Raw genomic sequence first — 21,097 nt, 5'->3', positions numbered from 1 at the left:
CATCTACGAGTGCTATAATAGCAGTAGCTGCTGATAAATAGATACATCTATGAGTGCTATAATAGCAGTAGCTGCTGATATATGGATACATCCATGAGTGCTATAATAGCAGTAGCTGCTGATAGATAGGTACATCTATGAGTGCTATAATAGCAGTAGCTGCTGATAGATAGATACATCCATGAGTGCTATAATAGCAGTAGCTGCTGCTAGATAGGTACATCTATGAGTGCTATAATAGCAGTAGCTGCTGACAGATAGATACATCTATGAGTGCTATAATAGCAGTAGCTGCTGATATATAGATACATCTATGAGTGCTATAATAGCAGCAGCTGGTGATATATAGATACATCTATGAGTGCTATAATAGCAGTAGCTGCTGATATATAGATACATCTATGAGTGCTATAATAGCAGTAGCTGCTGATATATAGATACATCTATGAGTGCTATAATAGCAGTAGCTGCTGATAGATAGATACATCTATGAGTGCTATAATAGCAGTAGCTGCTGATAGATAGATACATCTATGAGTGCTATAATAGCAGTAGCTGCTGATAGATAGATACATCTATGAGTGCTATAATAGCAGTAGCTGCTGATATATAAATACATCTATGAGTGCTATAATAGCAGTAGCTGCTGATATATAGATGCATCTATGAGTGCTATAATAGCAGTAGCTGCTGATATATAGATACATCTATGAGTGCTATAATAGCAGTAGCTGCTGATATATAGATACATCTATGAGTGCTATAATAGCAGTAGCTGCTGATATATAGATACATCTATGAGTGCTATAATAGCAGTAGCTGCTGATATATAGATACATCTATGAGTGCTATAATAGCAGTAGCTGCTGATAGATAGATACATCTATGAGTGCTATAATAGCAGTAGCTGCTGATAGATAGATACATCTATGAGTGCTATAATAGCAGTAGCTGCTGATAGATAGATACATCTATGAGTGCTATAATAGCAGTAGCTGCTGATAGATAGATACATCTATGAGTGCTATAATAGCAGTAGCTGCTGATATATAGATACATCTATGAGTGCTATAATAGCAGTAGCTGCTGATATATAGATACATCTATGAGTGCTATAATAGCAGCAGCTGGTGATATATAGATACATCTATGAGTGCTATAATAGCAGTAGCTGCTGATATATAGATACATCTATGAGTGCTATAATAGCAGTAGCTGCTGATAGATAGATACATCTATGAGTGCTATAATAGCAGTAGCTGCTGATATATAGATACATCTATGAGTGCTATAATAGCAGTAGCTGCTGATATATAGATACATCTATGAGTGCTATAATAGCAGTAGCTGCTGATATATAGATACATCTATGAGTGCTATAATAGCAGTAGCTGCTGATAGATAGACACATCTATGAGTGCTATAATAGCAGTAGCTGCTGATAGATAGGTACATCTATGAGTGCTATAATAGCAGTAGCTGCTGATATAAAGGTACATCTATGAGTGCTATAATAGCAGTAGCTGCTGATATATAGATACATCTATGAGTGCTATAATAGCAGTAGCTGCTGATATATAGATACATCTATGAGTGCTATAATAGCAGTAGCTGCTGATAGATAGATACATCTATGAGTGCTATAATAGCAGTAGCTGCTGATATATAGATACATCTATGAGTGCTATAATAGCAGTAGCTGCTGATAGATAGATACATCTATGAGTGCTATAATAGCAGTAGCTGCTAATAGATACATCTATGAGTGCTATAATAGCAGTAGCTGCTGATATATAGATACATCTATGAGTGCTTTAATAGCAGTAGCTGCTGGTAGATAGATACATCTATGAGTGCTATAATAGCAGTAGCTGCTGTTATATAGATACATCTATGAGTGCTGTAATAGCAGTAGCTGCTGATAGATAGATACATCTATGAGTGCTTTAATAGCAGTAGCTGCTGATAGATAGATACATCTATGAGTGCTATAATAGCAGTAGCTGCTGTTATATAGATACATCTATGAGTGCTTTAATAGCAGTAGCTGCTGATAGATAGATACATCTATGAGTGCTATAATAGCAGTAGCTGCTGTTATATAGATACATCTATCAGTGCTGCAATAGCAGTAGCTGCTGATAGATAGATACATCTATGAGTGCTTTAATAGCAGTAGCTGCTGATAGATAGATACATCTATGAGTGCTATAATAGCAGTAGCTGCTGTTATATAGATACATCTATGAGTGCTGTAATAGCAGTAGCTGCTGATAGATAGATACATCTGTGAGTGCTATAATAGCAGTAGCTGCTGTTATATAGATACATCTATGAGTGCTGTAAAAGCAGTACCTGCTGATAGATAGATGTATGTATAAACGCGAATCAGACATTCTTTTGATGTGGTTTATGTCCTCTTCCATGTCTGCCAAACTGCTCAATATGCATGTACCGGTACCATGAAGTTGAAGAGCAGGGCCCTTGCTTGAGACGGACGAAGTGACGGGCAAGACACAAACTCGTCCGAGAAGATGTTTATTGTAAAAACCAACTCGGGATCTCTAAAAAGCCCGTTTATCGGGCTGCATATATATGACAACCAGAAAGCACAACCGAAACCGAAAGCCCCGCCTCTCAAGCGAGGCGCGCTTTGGTGGTCACGTGACCGACAGGTGCAAAGGATTATAACCGAACGCGCGGTACGCTTTGGTGGTCACGTGACCGGCCACCCCGGCGCCGTGGTTTGCCCGCCAGTTACATCACCGGCTGGAGCAAGGAGATTCTGTTGCTGGTCTCGCTTGGGGGACCCATGAGTCGCTACACGCGCCCCCCCAGAATGGACTTGATCCAGGAAGGACAACCTGAGGGGGGTCCGGATGACCCGACCGAAACGACCCCTGGCCAGTCGCAGGGGGGGGCTGGGGGGGGTCCGGTGTGGTGGCGGGTGGTCGGACGGGGGGTGCAGTGGACGGGGGGCGGCCGCGCCGCGGTGGGAGAGCCAGCCGTGGCGGCTGGCCGACGTCCATGTGGGCCGGCTTGAGGCGGTCCAGCGAAATCCGGTCCGCCCGGCCGCTGATGTTGACGATGAAGGACTTGTTGTACCGTCGTAGGACCCGAAAGGGTCCGTCGTATGGTGGCCGGAGCGGCCCCTGGTGCGCGTCGTGGCACACGAAGACGTACTCCGCCGTGCGGAGTGCTGGGGGGACGTAGGATTTGGGGTCGCCATGGCGGGACGTGGACACCGGGGCGAAACGTCGGGCGGCCTCCTGGAAGTCCGTGCGCTGGCGCGCGGCGGACCAGGGGCTGGTGGCGTCAGGGAATGAACTCGCCCGGTACGCGGAGGGCCTGGCCGTACACCAGCTCGGCGGTGGACGCCTGGAGGTCCTCTTTGGGAGCCGTGTGGAGGCCCAAAAGGCCCCACGGGAGCCGGTCGGCCCAGCCGTCGTCCTGGAGGCCGGCCATGAGTGCGGCCTTCATGGAGCGGTGGAACCGCTGGCACAAGCCGTTGGCTTGGGGGTGGTAGGCCGTGGTGCGGTGCAGGGTAATGCCCAACGTGCGGGCGACCGCGCCCCATAGTTCGGACGTGAACTGTGGGCTGCGGTCCGACGAGATGTCCGCTGGTGCGCCGAAACGCGTGACCCAGGTGGCGATGAACGCCTGGGCCACGTTGGCGGTGGTGGTGGAGGTGAGGGGCACGGCCTCCGGCCACCTGGTGGTCCTGTCCACCATGGTAAGCAGGTGGGTGAACCCCTGCGATGGGGGAAGGGGACCCACCAGGTCCACGTGGACGTGGTCGAACCATCGCTCGGGCATGGTGAAGGGAGCCAGCGGAGCCTGGGTATGACGGTGGACCTTGGCCCGCTGGCAGGGTGTGCAGGCGTTGGCCCAGTCGCGGACGTCCCGTCGCAACCCGTGCCAGACCAAACGTGCCGCCACCAGCCTCTGGGACGCCTTCCGGCCCGGGTGAGAGAGGCCGTGGAGGGAAGCAAAAATGCGACGCCGCCAGGTGACCGGCACAACGGGGCGAGGTCAGCCTTGGGAGATGTCGCACAGCAGGACCGTGTCCGCGAAGGGGACGTCAGCCAAGCGGAGGCCCGTGTCCGCCACCCGGAGTGCCTGCACCGTGCCGTCGGTGGCCTGGTCCGTTGCCATCAGGGCGAAATCGACGCCGAGGTGGACGGCGTTGGCGCCGGCTCGAGAAAGGCAGTCGGCCACGGCGTTGTCCTTCCCGGCGACGTGCCGGATGTCCGTGGTGTACTCCGACACGGCGGAGAGGTGGCGCTGCTGGCGGGCCGACCACGGCTCCGTGACCTTGGCCATGGCGAAAACCAACGGCTTGTGGTCGACAAAAGCCGTGAACGGGCGGCCCTCCAGGAGGTGGCGAAAATGGCGGACGGCCAGGTACAGCCCGAGGAGCTCGCGGTCGAAGGTGCTGTACTTCAACTCGTTGGGCAGGCGTTGCCGGCTGAAGAACGCGAGCGGCTGCCAGGCCCCGTTTACCCATTGTTCATGGACCGCGCCCACGGCGTAGTCGGAGGCGTCCGTGGTGAGGGCGATGGGAGCCTGGGGTACCGGGTGGGCCAGCAGCGTGGCGTTGGCGAGGGCCCGTTTTGCGCCGGTAAAAGCAGCGTTCATGTCCGTGGACCAGACAATGTCGCGTTTCGCCGGCTGGCCGCGGAGGGCGGCGTACAAGGGCCGCATGAGTTGCGCAGCTCGGGGCACGAAGCGGTGATAAAAGTTCACCATCCCAAGGAACTCCTGCAGCGCCTTGACGGAGCGGGGGCGCGGGAAAGTGGCGATGGCCTCGACTTTGGCCGGTAGCGGCACGGCGCCGGTCCAGGTGATGCGGTGGCCCAAAAAGTCGATCGTCGCCGCACCAAAGTGACATTTGGCTGGGTTGACGATCAATCCGTGCTCGCTGACGCGGCCGAACAGCGTCCGGAGGTGGAGGAGGTGCTCGGCTCTGGACGTGCTGGAGACGAGGATGTCGTCCAGGTAGGTGTAGAGGAACGGCAAGTCGCGCAGCACGCCGTCCATCAGGCGCTGGAACGCCTGTGCCGCGTTTGAGGCCGAAGGGCATCCGGAGGAATTCGAAGAGGCCGAAAGGTGTAATAATGACCGTCTTCGGGATGTCGGCCGGGCGGACGGGCACCTGGTGGTACCCCCGAATCAGGTCCACTTTTGAAAAAATGGTCCGCCCCGCCAACCGGGCGGAAAAATCCTGGATGTGCGGGACGGGGTACCTGTCGGGGGTAGTGGCGTCGTTAAGGCGGCGGTAGTCGCTGCATGGCCGCCATCCGCCCCCCGGCTTCGGGACGATGTGCAGCGGCGAGGCCCAGGCACTGTCGGAGCGCCGCATGATGCCGAGGCGCTCCAGCGCGGCGAACTCGGCCTTGGCGACGGCGAGTTTGGCGGGATCGAGACGGCGAGCCCGGGCGTACACCGGCGGGCCCGTAGAGGGGATGTGATGCTCGATGCCATGACGCACCGCGATGGCCGAAAACGTCGGTCGCGTGAGGGCCGGGAACACCGCGAGGAGACGTGCGAAGTCGTCTGCCAATGGGAGGACGCAGGAAAACTCGGTGGGCGCGGAACAGCTCAAGGCGCATGCCAGGGACCTGAAAGTTTCGGCGTTGACGAGACGCCGGCGTTTCACGTCGACCAGCAGCCCGTGGGCGCACAGAAAATCGGCCCCGAGCAAAGCCATGGGGACGTCCGCCGTCACGAACTCCCAGTGAAAAAGCTGGCTGCCGAAGCGGAGGGCGACGGTGCGTGGGCCGAAGGTGCGGATGGCGGAGCCGTTGGCCGCGATTAAGGAGGGGCCGCAAACGGCGGCCCGCCTGTCCTCCGCCGAAGCGGGAATGACGCTCAGCTGGGTGCCGGTGTCGCAGAGAAAGCGCCGCCCCGACGCTTGGTCCGTGATGAATAGCAGGTTTCCGGAACGGCCGGCGTTCATTGCTGGTAGGGAACGCCGGCCCGCCCGTTTCCCGACTTGCCGAACGTGCATGGGGGTCGACATGATCGGGTCTGCCGCCCGAACGTGGTGTGGAAATAACACCAGGCCGGGTCCGGCGGGGGCTCCGGTCGACGCGTCGGGACCGGGCGACGCGGCGTCGCCGCTGCCAGTCGCGCCGGCCCGGCGGCCTCCGGGAAGGAAACTGTGTCGCGGGCGCCGGGTGGGTGGGCGGGAGGGCTACCGGCCGCCACCCCGACGAGCTGGCTTGCCGCTCCGGCGAGCTGGCTTGCCGAATCGATCTTGTCGGCCTCCTTGGCGAGGTCGCGGGGGTTCACGATGGTCGTGCCTGCCAGGGCGACCCGTACATGGGCCGGGAGCTGGCGAAGAAAAAGCTCCCGAAACAGGAAATCTGAGGGGTGCTCGCGGAGCAACGCGAGCATGTAGTCCATGCGTTCGGACGGGCGCGTATCGCCGAGCTCAGGAAGGTCGAGCAGGCGTCGTGCGCGTTCAGCCGGGGAGAGGGCGAAAGCGCCCAGAAGAAGTGCCTTGATGGCGTCGTACTTGCCGTCAGCGGGCGGGTTCTGGAGGAAGCTCAGGCAGCGGGCGGCGGTCGCGGAGCCAAGCGCGGCGACCCCGTAATGGTATCGCGTGGCGTCCTCCGTTATGCTACGCAGGGCGAACTGGGAGTCCACCTGCGCGAACCAGACGGCGGCATGTGCTTCCCAGAAGGTGGGCAATTTGAGGGACACTGCGGTGTCCATCGCGTATCGTAAATTCGGGGTCACCAGTGAAGAGCAGGGCCCTTGCTTGAGACGGACGAAGTGACGGGCAAGACACAAACTCGTCCGAGAAGATGTTTATTGTAAAAACCAACTCGGGAACTCTAAAAAGCCCGTTTATCGGGCTGCATATATATCACAACCCGAAAGCACAACCGAAACCGAAAGCCCCGCCTCTCAGGCGAGGCGCGCTTTGGTGGTCGCGTGACCGACAGGTGCAAAGGATTATAACGGCACGCGCGGCACGCTTTGGTGGTGACGTGACCGGCCACCCCGGCGCCGTGGTTTGTCTGCCGGTTACGTCACCGGCTGGAGCAAGGAGATTCTGTTGCTGGTCTCGCTTGGGGGACCCATGGGTCGCTACAAAGTGATATTTCGTGGCGAGGAATTCTAGTCAAATATGTATGAATGCGATGGCAATAGCTGCTGTTCGATACATGTATGGCAACCGGACATTATTCTTAAAAGCCGAAGTTTTGGTCTACCATTGTTATATGTATCAGCAAATATTAAAAGTAAACAGAACTCAATGTGACATAGGTTTCTTTATTTTCTTTATTTGAATCGTATCAGTGCGTACATACGAAGGTTTACTCGTTTAGAAATCATAACATGATTAATCATGTATGGCCGATGAAGTATATTTAAGAAAAAAACATATTGTGCGTTGAATAATCCATTAAAATTTCACTCTGAAAAAAAAAAAAAACCCTCCCGCCCTACCCACTGTTTTGAAAAAAAGTGATGATAAACAGGAATTTTTTTTTAACCAGCCTAAGCACCCGTGCTAAATTTGGTTCCTGCTATGGATAGGTACCAAGCCAGCCGAACCCGGGCCTATGGGTGGAGCTTGCAATACTGCAGACCGTTGATTGGGCAATCGCCATCGTCACAGAACCGTCACTCTATGTTCAGACCCAACCGCCATTTTGTAATACCACAATTCCGGAGAGAAGATAGCTAACGCATAAGTGATAAGAATCAGAAAAAATACATGGAAAACCTGGAGAGTTCAGTTTGGTCTGCTGCTGAGGTGCAAGCCCTCATCAGTGTTTGGCCGAAGACCAAATCCAACGAGATCTGGGGTCCAACATGAGAAATGACGTCACCACAGCGGTTGCATTTTTTTTTCACTTCGGATAACTCCTCCTATTTTCACGGTTGTTTGTGCGATGGAAAAACGACAATAGTCCCGCGAGAGTTGGTGTTGGCCACGCCCATTGGAAGCAGAAATTACGTAGGCTGTGTGGGCGTGACGTTTGGGACTGAGAAGTGAGAAGACGTCGGCCATGATTTGGGGAAAAGCTTGTACACGAGGCTGCGTGTGGTGCCATCCGAACAGTAAGTATACTCGTCGTATTCATTGAAAGACATGATGGTGTATAAAGTAGCACGGTGTCGTGTTTTATTGACGAAATGTTGCACGTGATTGCCAGATGGTTTTGGATCCGGCGGCTGAGTATATGTTCTGCAATGTTTCAGGGGGAGATCTCTGGTGTTGGTTTGGTCTCAGAAACAACACGTATTCCAGTTGAGTAACCCCGAGTGAATTTGTGTGTCCGAATTTACCGGGCAACACTAATAATTTTCATTTCGATATATGATTATATTTTTCAGGGTCCCTCATCGGGAGTACCACTCAACCCAAATAAAGCCAATGGAAATCTGACGCAATAAACCTGGGCAGTGCATAATCAGCAGAGGCCGACAGGTCTGAAGTCTTAGGCCCAACAGAAAACCAAGATGGCGGCCATATTATTTTGTCTGGGTAACACTAACATGCTGGGTGGAGTCGAGTGACAAATGTGGGTGGGGTCCGACAGCTGTTCGACCAATGGGTGCACATTTCAAAAATCGACCCCCAAGAACAACCACAACCACAACAACAACAACAACCATGTCGAGCTCTTGTAGATCTGCTACTAACAATAAGATAATTACATTGGCAACATGAAGATTTAAAAAATCCATATCTCGTTTAAAAAATAATTTTCATCTTAGAACAATGATAATTTCTGCATATACTCATACTGTATATACATTGGAATTCTTTCCCACAATTTTTGCTCCCAAAATATTACATGAGAAAGCAAAGTTATAAATGGCATAGTTTGTGTCTCGAGAGATTAATCAGCATATTTCACTTTTTTGGATGAACTATTGAAGGAGCGGAAAATGTCCACACGCATCCATCCGCTTCATGCTCTAGGATATGATAGATCTTCGCATGGTACGTCATTCCTATCTTCCTCAGGTGTACCAATTCACAATTGACACCAGCATATACTACTGTGTTCAAAAAGTATCCGACCTTTATTTTTCGTGCGTAAAAAAAAAGAAGCTAGGGAGGCATTGATTGGTGCATGTATGTAGGCGATCCTAATGCGCATGCGTGAATTTTTTCCCACCTGCAGAAGCTGTCATTCGACGGCAGACCGCCGATGAGTGAGGACATGTAAGTGAGCGCCGTCGGATTTTCGTTTTTGACCAAATGACGGAAAAACTTGAACAACGCTACTGCATCAAATTTTGTGTAAAGCTTGGCGATTCCCAAGTGGAAACGATCCGCAAGATTCAACACTGTTCATTCCATTATGAAGGAGGATTTGGGCTTCAGGAGAATCTCAGCGAAGTTTGTACCAAAGCTGCTAACGATTGAGCAGAAGCAACTCCGTTTGGAGATCGCACAGGACATGCTGGAGACTGAACAGCGATCCCAGCTTCCTCAACACAGTGATCACTGGCGATGAGTCCTGGGTTTATGGGTACGACCCAGAAACCAAGTTGCAGTTTTGATACAAGTTTGATGAAACACAAAATTTGATGCAGTAGCGTTGTTCAAGTTTTTCCGTCATTTTGTCAAAAACGAAAATCTGACGGCGCTCACTTACATGTCCTCACTCATCGGCGGTCTGCCGTCGAATGACAGCTTCTGCAGGTGGGAAAAAATTCACGCGTGCGCATTAGGATCGCCTACATACGTGCACCAATCAACGCCTCCCTAGCTTCTTTTTTTTTTACGCACGAAAAATAAAGGTCGGATACTTTTTGAACACACTACGTATAACCACATGTGCGCTCGTCCCTTCCTTAGCGGAATTGGATTCCATGTCAAAAGGTCGAGTGACCAAAGTCCCTTTGGAAGATACATGAGGAAGCTTATGAAGAACAGCAACGATGAAGATCACACCACATCTGAAGTTATGCCAAGCAAAGAAGAAGAAGAAGAAGATCTGAAGTTACCACCTGCTGTTACCAAAATCATCACATATCTATCTTATAATGTAAATATTATTTATCGTCTTACTTCCTAATGGAACTTGTATCATCCACACTTACATACTGGAATTGTCCAAATTTCACACCAACATCATCACTTGTATCAATGTAATATGTACCTGTATTTGTCACAATGTTTGGCACTAATTTATCATCAAAATACTGTTTTATCGAAAGGCCCTGGGATACCTGTTTGTTCTGCTAATCCATATAATGCTGTGACCCTCAATCTTACCACAGCTCACTTGAGGGACGCATAATCTGTGTTCACGTGTTTTTTTGCTCTGGTCATAATCAGTGGGGAACAATGATTGGCCTTTAAAACCTACTCGTATGAAGGGGGACAAACATCTGTACAAACATACAAACTGACATTGTGTTTGATATGGTAGATTTTAAAGTTCTACTCTATTTAATACCAGCAAAAGTACCCGTCCCCATTGACTGAAAAGTTTAAATTAATCTATCAATTTAAATGTTGCATACAAGGAAGATAGCAAAAAGTGGGATGATCAGATTCAAGAAAACCTAAATGTTATCCTAACGTGGGCAGAAAAGTAGTAAGTGCAGTTCAAAATTGGGAAATGTAAGCTGTGGGCAGGAAAATATAGAAATAGAGATTACGGAATCCAAAGGGCAGTTGCGGGAGTGTGTAATGCAACAGAAGAGTTGTGGATTTGGGGATGAAGCAGTCAACGCAGAGCCAGGCAACAATAAATAAACGGATATGCATTTATATTGCATTTGTGGAGTGATAATGTGTATACTGTAGGAGGTGGTGTTAACTTTAAACATGAATACAGGATTCAGAATGTCATGGAATATTGCTCTCCGCTGTGGACTAGTGCTACTGATTCCCATCTTGCCTTCCTGAAAACCGTGGAATTTAAGACCTTCTATCATGTAATTAGAATCCTATGTGTGAGGCTGAATCTCACTTCCTTTCTTTTAAAACTCCGCCCACCTACCTCCGGATCATGATTGTGGAACAATCTTCCCTAACTCTGTTGACTTGAGCTCTTCCATAGAGGATTTTATGTCTGCTTTCCACAGTCACCTTATGGTCTCGTCCCATTTTGCCAGGTTTTACTGGACCCACTACGATACTGTACTCGCTCTTCTACAATTCCTCTCCTTGTGCTGTAGATGTAGACAACTCTTTGTCGCCATTCCACACTCTTTACCCCCATTTTGGCTGTTGATCCATTTTCCCCTGTTCTACTGCTCTTCCATAAGCCTGCATATATATATATATATATATGTGTGTGTGTGTGTGTGTGTGTGTGTGTGTGTGTGTGTGTGTGTGTGTGTGTGTGTGTGTGTGTGTGTGTGTGTGTGTGTGTGTGTGTGTGTGTGTGTGTGTGTGTGTGTGTGTGTGTGTGTGTGTGTGTGTGTGTGTGTGTGTGTGTGAATACTGATGTATACTGATGTATGTATACAACAGTATGTATACTGATGTATGTATGTATACTGTTGTATGTATGTATACTGTTGTATGTATGTATGTATACATACTGTTGTATGTATACATACTGTTGTATGTATGTATGTATACATACTGTTGTATGTATACATACTGTTGTATGTATGTATGTATGTATACTGTTGCGGATATGAGGACTGTATTTTTTTGATTGTGTGCTTTATTATTATTATTATTGTTTATTCTGCGCCCCCTGCCTCCGGAGCTGTGTAAAGGTGAAAGGGCATCCCATAATTAGTCCACAAGCATACACGTCAGCCAATAATAGAATACCCCTGTTCGATAGTTATATCTTATTCTGTGTTTTAGAGTAAGGCTGTGTCTCCCATTAATTGAAGTACTGCATTGCACCAGTGAAAGAGAATAGATCCCCTTTCATTCCCATCCCCAAAATCTCCATTTCCTTTCACATCCCCTTTCGTCATTGCCAAGCCTCGATTGCCAATTACATCCCCTCCAAAACCACCATTGAACATGTGCTCGGGTCGGGGAAGAGGGGCGTGCCCGCCCGTCGTCATCAAGGGCGGAGCCAGAGGGTCGCGTGACCAACCAGGGCCGAGGTGAGCACACCGATGGGCGTGTCCTAAAGGCCGGCGGCTTGATCGCCGGAGGCGCTATAAAAGGCGCGCGCGCAAGAAGCGTCGGTGAAGGTCAGTGGTTGCGTTGGTTGCATTGAGGAGTCGGTGGTGAGGAGTGAGTGGACCAAGAAAGAGAAAGAGTGGTTGGACCAAGAAAGAGAAAGAGTGGTTGGACCAAGAGAGAGAAAGAGTGGTTGGACAGGGAGACGTGCAAGAGTGTTGTTGAGTTGAGGGTTTGGACCAGACGAGTCAGACGAGTCCTGGCAAAGCAAGCGGCGGCCACAGCAGCAACAACACCCAACAGCCGCTTGGGGCCTGGACGGCGGTTTTGAGCAGGGCCGCGAAGGAACGGCGGCTGCTAAACGCGCCGATCGTGCTGCAGGACCCCCTTGGACCTTCCTCTCACTCCAGCCATCCACCTCCTGCCTTTCCACCCTTCTTGTGTACGTGAGTTTGTTTTGTTTGTTCTGTCCCTGGGTTAATTAAGTCTGTATAAGCTAGTATTTTCACTGTGTCACCTGCGTCTTATGTGTTGTAAATAAACGTGACTGCTTTCTTTTTGCTTGTGTGTATAATAAATCCAATTACTCTTCTGTCCGTCTTCTCGTCTTATTCCTTTTCCTCTTTGCATTTCGTCGTTTTAGTCCTTTCCAGATTGGGCAGCTGCGGTGCGATACGGCCAAAGTTCTGGGTGAATCGGGTGAGTCGGGGAACAACTGTTCGGTCGCGGAGCCTTCGCTCGGCAAATAACATCTAAACCGCGATCAGTAACAAATTGGTTGTCAGGAGTTGGGATTCGGACCTGGGACTAAATTTGTTAGGCCCAAATTTTGGAACACCAATTGTGTTATTACAGTAACAATTGGTGTCGGGAAGTGAGATTGGACCCGAAGCGCGCTTAACACGCTCAAAATTACAAAGTACCGAAATTGCTTTTGTTTTACAAAACCCGAATTTTGAAATCGCGCCATGGCTGGTCAAGGCGACGGGATGCCGGTGGGAGAGATAGGCGGGGTAGAATCGACCCAGGACCTCGGGGAAATGTATGTGGATGAAAGAGAGGAGGAGAACATTGGCAATGTGGTTGAGGGGGTATCAGGCGCACAAAATGGCGCTCTCGCGCACGAGGTTACGGGCGCGCAAAATGGCACCTCGCACATGGCTACGGCGACGGCGCCTGTGACCGTAGTATTGTTGGATTCGAACCTTTTGCTACAAATGGAGGCCCTCATGCTAGAAATGGAAAACAGAATAAACGGAATGAGGGCCGATAGGGAGGAAAGGGAGCAGAGTGACAGAGACCGCAAGTTGGGTGAAAGGGTCCCAGGGGTGCACGACGAGGTAACGCGGGTCGAGAAGCACTGGTTGAACGAAGCGGAGAAAAGCACGGGTACAATGACCGGGGTAGAAATCGCGACCCGGGGTTTGGAAAAGCCAGCGACCGATGAGGTAGAGGGAATTTTATTAAAGCCAACGGTCGTCGAGGTGAACAAAGAAATTATGGGTATAGTTGAAATTGGAGAGACCGGGGACTTAAAGTTAAAAGAGCAACAATCGGAGGAAGGAATGGAAAATGTGCAAAGTCCCTGCTCACATCACGATGCTGTGCTTAACCCGAATGGAAGTTTGCAGGTTTTGGTGCAGGGAGGAAGTAGAACCCCGAAGGTGAGACGTGCTGTGTATTGTGCTGGGAGATTTTGTAAGAGGATGTTTAGCGACAAAAGAATTTTCGCGCGCTTGGGATCGAGGAAGCATCCGGGCGTTGGTGAAGGGTCCCGTGTGAGTGGAAATGGCACGCGTGGGAGGAAAAAGTGTGCGTCGGCGAGTGGGTGTGTTATAAAGTGTGGGAGTGAAACCGAGTGTGAGCGAGAATGCACGTCGGGGTGTACGGAGTGTGACACGAGGAGTGAGTTGGTGGTGGAGCGGGTGCGAGAATGCACGCTTGGAATGGTAGAGGGTGTGCGAGGAAGCACACCTGGGTTGGTGGTAGCGCGAGTGTGGGAGAGCCCATCCGAGTGCGTTAGTGGGTGGATGCAAGAGTGCACGCCCATGGTGAGTGTTACGGAGGACGTAACGGAGGAGAAGTGTGGACCGAGGTGTGCGAGCGGCGAGTGTGCGCAAGAGGTGTGGTTTGTAACAGGGAGTGCGTTGGTGGAATGTACGGACGGCGTTGGAACGCCGGGTTTGGTGAGGGTGAAAGGGGTAGCGTATGCGTGTGAGCATGCAGGTGAAGCATCAACGGTAACCGGGTTAGCGGTTAGGGCGACGGATAGCCGATGCGAGCACTCGGGGGGCGGGGTGCTTTGTTGGGTGCGGGGCCCGGCGCGGATCGAAGCTGCGTCGCTTCTCTTCGAAGCATTGTTGCCGATTCGGGCTTGGCCCCGCCCCGCACGGTCGAGTCCGGGCCCTGGCGGGCGAGGCGACCGGTCCGGTTCAAGGGCGAGTGGGAGGAAGCGGAACGGTGCCCCCTCGCGGGGACGGGGTTCCGACCGGGGGAGATTGAGCCATCGGGCCCGGGACCGCAAGGTGCCGCGCCGAGATGGTGCGTGGAACCTCGGTCCAACCAAACCACCTCCCTTGAACCGAAAGCCGGACGGATTCAACCTGCAGGCGACCAAACCACCCGAATTCATTGCTCGGCTTTACGAACCAAGTTTAATGATGTCATGACGCACCGAGGCTAGGATATAGCGGACTGTGATGATGATGGTAGTGATTTGATACGAAATTTATAATAGTGGGTAGAATTGGCAGTAAATGGAAAATTTTTGAATTGGTTGGAATTTGGACGAGCAAAATTGATAGTGGGACCTCCCCGATGTGGTGGGATGGCAACTCTGTCATCCCTCACAGAAGGGGGGGCAAAGGAGCACTAGCTTATGGGGTTGATGGCAGTGAAAACTAGCCCGGGTGGGTTAGGATATTGTGTGTAGGGATCTAGCGAAGATGACCTTAGGTGACGTTAAGATTAGGTAGTGACAATGACACCTGTAGTGGGGACGCAGAGAGGGTAGTGTGGATGATAATGACGTGGGAGCGCAATAGTTTAAAGGGACGACTGGGAAGCGCAAGTTTCAGAGGGGAGTAGTTAGCTGAGATGATGCCGTGTGTTTGAAGATTGAACAGGTGTGATTGAACAGGTGTGATTGCACAGGTGTGCAACTGAACAGGTGTGTGGAGCAGTGTATGAGTGAGTGATGGTGATGTGTGTTGTGTTGACCAACTGGTCCAGGAAGAGGAGGAGGGTGCAGGTGGCACCAGGTATGATTGCACAGGTGTGCAACGACAGGTGAATGGAGGACAGGTGTATGGAATAAATGGTATGGAGTATTGGAATGGATGGTCGTGGAGTGAGTATGGTGGAAATTGTGGAGTGGAGTGGATGGTGCGAAGGTGTGAATGGGGGAAGAGTGGACCCCCATCACGGATACCCGGGGCGGGTAGTGTAAGTGTTAGGTAGAGGGTACAGGTAAATTGTGGTTGGATATTGGCATCTGTGGTGCGGGTGAAAGAATGGTCTTTGGATGGGTGCATTAGTGTTGTGGAAATGGCTGGGCGTGTAGCCTGTTAGTGTGTGTAGTTGGTTGGGCACTCCACCACTGTGAGGATGTCGGCCAGGTGAGGCCGCAGGTGGGCTCTGGGAGCCGGTAGTAGTTGTTGTGGATGGGGCCCGAGGATCCGGAGGACGGACCCGGGTAGCCCAGTGCCAGAGGGCACCGAGTGGGGTGACAGAGCCAGGAGGGGCTTTCCCCAGTTAGTTAGGTTAGGGTGAGGAGCTAGGTAAGCTCGGGTGGCAACTGCAGTGGTGGAGGTGTGCAGGTGGGTAGACCTGCTGGGAGAGCTACACGTCGCAGCCCAGCAATTGTGCAAGGGCACCGGGAGATGAATCGGGGGAGTGAGACCCCAAATTGAGAAGCACCACAGTTTGGGCAATGGGAATTGGTTTTTAGAACCCATAGTGTAAGTTGGCCAATGGATTGGCGGGGAAAGACCCCGGGTAGTGTAAAGTGTGTTAATGTCATTTAGAAAGTAGTTAGGATGAAGTCTCCTCGCACCATCTGCATCCACTCACCTGAGGTGACAGGTACTCCACACCATGCCATGTTTTGATTATTTTTTATGATGCAAATGTTTGGATTGTGAGACGCATCATGACGTGGGTGTGACATTGTGCTTTGATGTTCCATCTCTTCCTCCTTATGAGGATTGATGATGAATTTGGTGATGGCAAATTTTGAAGTAGAGGGATTGTGGAGACGAATTTGGTATAGGAGAAATATGGGGAAGACGTGACAGTAGTGACGAATTTGTAAATGGGTAGATTTTGTAAATATGGGGTAAGGGCAAGGGTAGTGTAGGTGACAGGGGGGTGACGTACGGTAGGGACGAGCTTTCTCACTTCGCCCTCCGTACGCATTTCGCCTTGCATTGCCTTATTGATGTGTACCCTTGTGACCTTACCCCTCGCTCAATTGTCTCTTTTGTCTCCCACATGACCTGTGCGCCATTGGGTGCCGAGGGGAGCGTGCGTGAGTCCTCCATTGTGCGCCCGGAATTCCCAGAACCAGCTGTCTGCATCGATGCACCACATTATGGACCACAGGTCTGTGGCCAAGCACCACTTATGGACCCCATGGGTTGGGGCATGGCCCCTCTGCTGGAACCGGCCATGAGGGCCCAACATCTTGCTGGCGGACCTTGGCCACAGGGCACCGATGCCCCACAGGTGAACCACACGTAGTCGGCCCTGTGGGCCATAAATAAAATAAATAAAAATGGACACATTGGGTGCAAGTTTTAATACAAATAGGCCGCCAGTAAGCAAAGCAAAGGAATGACAACATCTGGAAGAACAAATAATAATAACCAGCAGAGGGAGCCGAAGAGCAAGAGATCACCTGCAGGGTTAGGGGTTGTTTGGTTATTTTGATTATTGAACATTGATGAACAATGGTGACTGCACCGATTGGTGCTTGGGTGTGTATTGGTGCGTTTTTGGGTGCTTTCATGGTGCATTGATGCAGAGCAGACTGTCTCCCCCCCAGAAAGAACAATCACAGGTCCTGGGTTAGTTTTGTAAATAAAAATAGCGTCATTGTAAATAATGCTCCCCACCGTCAGTGTATAGTTTGAAGACCATTCCGCAATTCGGTTAACTGTGGGCGTACGTCTGTTAGGCAGGGTGCAATGGAGCAGCGGGACACATTTATTTATGTTTTAAAACTGTCGCACTCAGGGTCAGGTTAAAAGTAGAGGGAACTACACCTACGTGTCACACTAAATAAAAGTTGTAGGCCCGGGACGTGCCTAAGAGGAGGAGGGTGCAGTGTTGCGGATATGAGGACTGTATTTTTTTGATTGTGTGCTTTATTATTATTATTATTGTTTATTCTGCGCCCCCTGCCTCTGGAGCTGTGTAAAGGTGAAAGGGCATCCCATAATTAGTCCACAAGCATACACGTCAGCCAATAATAGAATACCCCTGTTCGATAGTTATATCTTATTCTGTGTTTTAGAGTAAGGCTGTGTCTCCCATTAATTGAAGTACTCCATTGCACCAGTGAAAGAGAATAGATCCCCTTTCATTCCCATCCCCAAAATCTCCATTTCCTTTCACATCCCCTTTCGTCATTGCCAAGCCTCGATTGCCAATTACATCCCCTCCAAAACCACCATTGAACATGTGCTCGGGTCGGGGAAGAGGGGCGTGCCCGCCCGTCGTCATCAAGGGCGGAGCCAGAGGGTCGCGTGACCAACCAGGGCTGAGGTGAGCACACCGATGGGCGTGTCCTAAAGGCCGGCGGCTTGATCACCGGAGGCGCTATAAAAGGCGCGCACGCAAGAAGCGTCGGTGAAGGTCAGTGGTTGCGTTGGTTGCGTTGAGGAGTCAGTGGTGAGGAGTGAGTGGACCAAGAAAGAGAAAGAGTGGTTGGACCAAGAAAGAGAAAGAGTGGTTGGACCAAGAGAGAGAAAGAGTGGTTGGACAGGGAGACGTGCAAGAGTGTTGTTGAGTTGAGGGTTTGGACCAGACGAGTCAGACGAGTCCTGGCAAAGCAAGCGGCGGCCACAGCAGCAACAACACCCAACAGCCGCTTGGGGCCTGGACAGCGGTTTTGAGCAGGGCCGCGAAGGAACGGCGGCTGCTAAACGCGCCGATCGTGCTGCAGGACCCCCTTGGACCTTCCTCTCCCTCCAGCCATCCACCTCCTGCCTTTCCACCCTTCTTGTGTACGTGAGTTTGTTTTGTTTGTTCTGTCCCTGGGTTAATTAAGTCTGTATAAGCTAGTATTTGCACTGTGTCACCTGCGTCTTATGTGTTGTAAATAAACGTGACTGCTTTATTTTTGCTTGTGTGTATAATAAATCCAATTACTCTTCTGTCCGTCTTCTCGTCTTATTCCTTTTCCTCTTTGCATTTCGTCGTTTTAGTCCTTTCCAGATTGGGCAGCTGCGGTGCGATACGGCCAAAGTTCTGGGTGAATCGGGTGAGTCGGGGAACAACTGTTCGGTCGCGGAGCCTTCGCTCGGCAAACAACATCCTAAACCGCGATCAGTAACAATACATACTGTTGAAGGAGCTGCGCTCCAACGCGAGTCGAAAGAATTGACGCGACCAAAGACGGAATTCGTCCGAGTAGCTTTATTGAAACAAAACAGCTCAGGTATTCTGACAAGCCCGTTTATCGGGCAGCAATATATATATGCACATTTATGCCGGGGCGTTTGCCCGGGAAAACCGAGACCGGGCATGCCCGGGTGTCAAGGGCGAGTCCTGGAAAGGCGAGTCTGGACATGCCCGGGCGTCCTGGACGCGGCCTGGCAAGTCGAGGCTGGGCGTGCCCGAGCGCTCTGGGCGAGCCCTGGAAAGGCGAGAGCGGGCATGCCCGGACGCTCTGGGCGAGCCCTGGAAAGGCGAGTCTGGACATGCCCGGGCGTCCTGGACGCGGCCTGGCAAGTCGAGGCTGGGCGTGCCCGGGCGCTCTGGGCGAGCCCTGGAAAGGCGAGAGCGGGCATGCCCGGGAAAGACGAGACCGGGCGTGCCCGGGAGGTTCGGGCGTGCCCGGGAACAGCGAGTCCGGGCATGCCCAGGAGAGGTGCGTCTGGGCCCGTCCGGACGAGCCCGGCATGGCGATCGCGCCCTGGCCGCGTCCTGGCAGGTGCAAGGCGATTGTGTACATTCAGTGGGAACCGCTACACACGCCCCTCCAGAATCGACCTGCACCGCCAGGGTCAATTTAAGGGGGGTCCGGATGACCCGGCCGAAGCGACCCCTGGAGGGTCGTGGGGAGGGGGGTCCGATCTGGTGGTGGGTGGTCGAGCGGGGGGAACTGTGGATGGGGGGCGGCCTCGCCGCGGAGGAAGGGCCAACCTTGGTGGTCGGTCGACGTCCACGTGCGCCGGTTTGAGGCGGTCCACAGAGATCCGGTCCGACCGGCCGCCGATGTCGACGACGAAGGACTTGTTGCCCCGTCGCAGGACCCGGAAGGGCCCGTCGTACGGCGGCCGGAGTGGCCCCCGGTGCGCGTCATGACGCACAAAGACGTACTCCGCTGTGCGAAGCGCCGAGGGGACGTAGGACTGGGGGCCACCGTGGCGGGACGTTGGCACGGGGGCAAATCGTGGGGCGGCCTCCTGGAGGTCCGAGCGCATGTGTGCGGTGGACCAGGGACTGGTAGCGTCGGGCACAAACTCGCCCGGGACGCGGAGCGGCTGGCCGTAGATGAGCTCGGCGGCGGACGCCCGGAGGTCCTCCTTGGGGGCCGTGCGGAGGCCCAAAAGGACCCACGGCAGCCGGTCGGTCCAACCGTCGTCCTGAAGGCCGGCCATGAGTGCGGCCTTCATGGAGCGGTGAAACCGCTCGCACAACCCGTTGGCTTGGGGGTGGTAGGCCGTGGTGCGGTGCAGCGTGACCCCCAACGAGCAGGCGACCGCGCCCCAAAGTTCGGACGTGAACTGTGGGCCACGGTCGGACGAGATGTCCGCCGGTGCGCCGAAGCGCGTGACCCAGGTGGCGATGAACGCCTGCGCCACGTCGGCGGTGGTGGTGGAGGTGAGGGGCACGGCCTCCGGCCACCTGGTGTTCCTGTCCACCATGGTGAGCAGGTGGGTGAACCCCCGCGATGGGGGCAGGGGACCCACCAGGTCCACGTGGACGTGGTCGAAACGCTGTGCAGGCACGGTGAAAGGTGCTAGCGGGGCCTGGGTGTGGCGGTGGACCTTGGCCCACTGGCAGGCCATGCAGGCATCGGCCCAGTCGCGGACGTTCCGTCGAAGGCCGTGCCAGACGAAACGTGCCGACACCAGCTTCTGAGAAGCTTTCCGGCCCGGGTGAGAAAGGCCGTGGATGGAGGCGAAGATGCGGCGCTGCCAGGAAACGGGCACGATGGGGCGAGGCTGGCCCTGGGAGACGTCGCAGAGCAGGACGGTGCCCGCGAAGGGGATGTCGGCCAGGCGGAGGCCCGTGTCCGCCGCCCGGAGGGCCTGCACCGAGGTGTCGGTGGTCTGGTCGGCCGCCATGAGCGTGAAGTCCACACCGAGGTGGACCGCGTTCGCGCTGGCCCGAGAAAGACAGTCGGCCACGGCGTTGTCTTTGCCGGCGACGTGCCGGATGTCCGTGGTGAATTCCGACACGGCGGAGGGGTGGCGCTGCTGGCGGGCCGACCATGGCTCCGTGACTTTGGCCATTGCGTAGACCAACTGCTTGTGGTCGACGAAAGCCGTGAACGGGCGGCCCTCCAGGAGGTGTCGGAAATGGCGAACGGCCAGGAATAGACCGAGCAGCTCGCGGTCGAACGTGCTGTATTTTAACTCGTTCGGCCGGAGTTGCCGGCTGAAAAAAGCGAGTGGCTGCCAAACCCCGTCCACCCATTGTTCATGGACGGCGCCCACCGCGTAGTTGGAGGCGTCCGTAGTGAGGGCGATGGGCGCGTTGAGCACCGGGTGAGCCAGCAGCGTTGCGTCGGCGAGGGCCCGTTTTGCGCTCATGAAGGCCGCGTCCATGGCCGCGGACCAAACGATG

This window comes from Myxine glutinosa, chromosome 1 (genome assembly GCF_964187855.1).
Source record: "Myxine glutinosa chromosome 1, kmMyxGlut1.1, whole genome shotgun sequence".
NCBI lineage: Eukaryota > Metazoa > Chordata > Myxini > Myxiniformes > Myxinidae > Myxine > Myxine glutinosa.
This window is presented reverse-complemented; position numbering follows the sequence as displayed.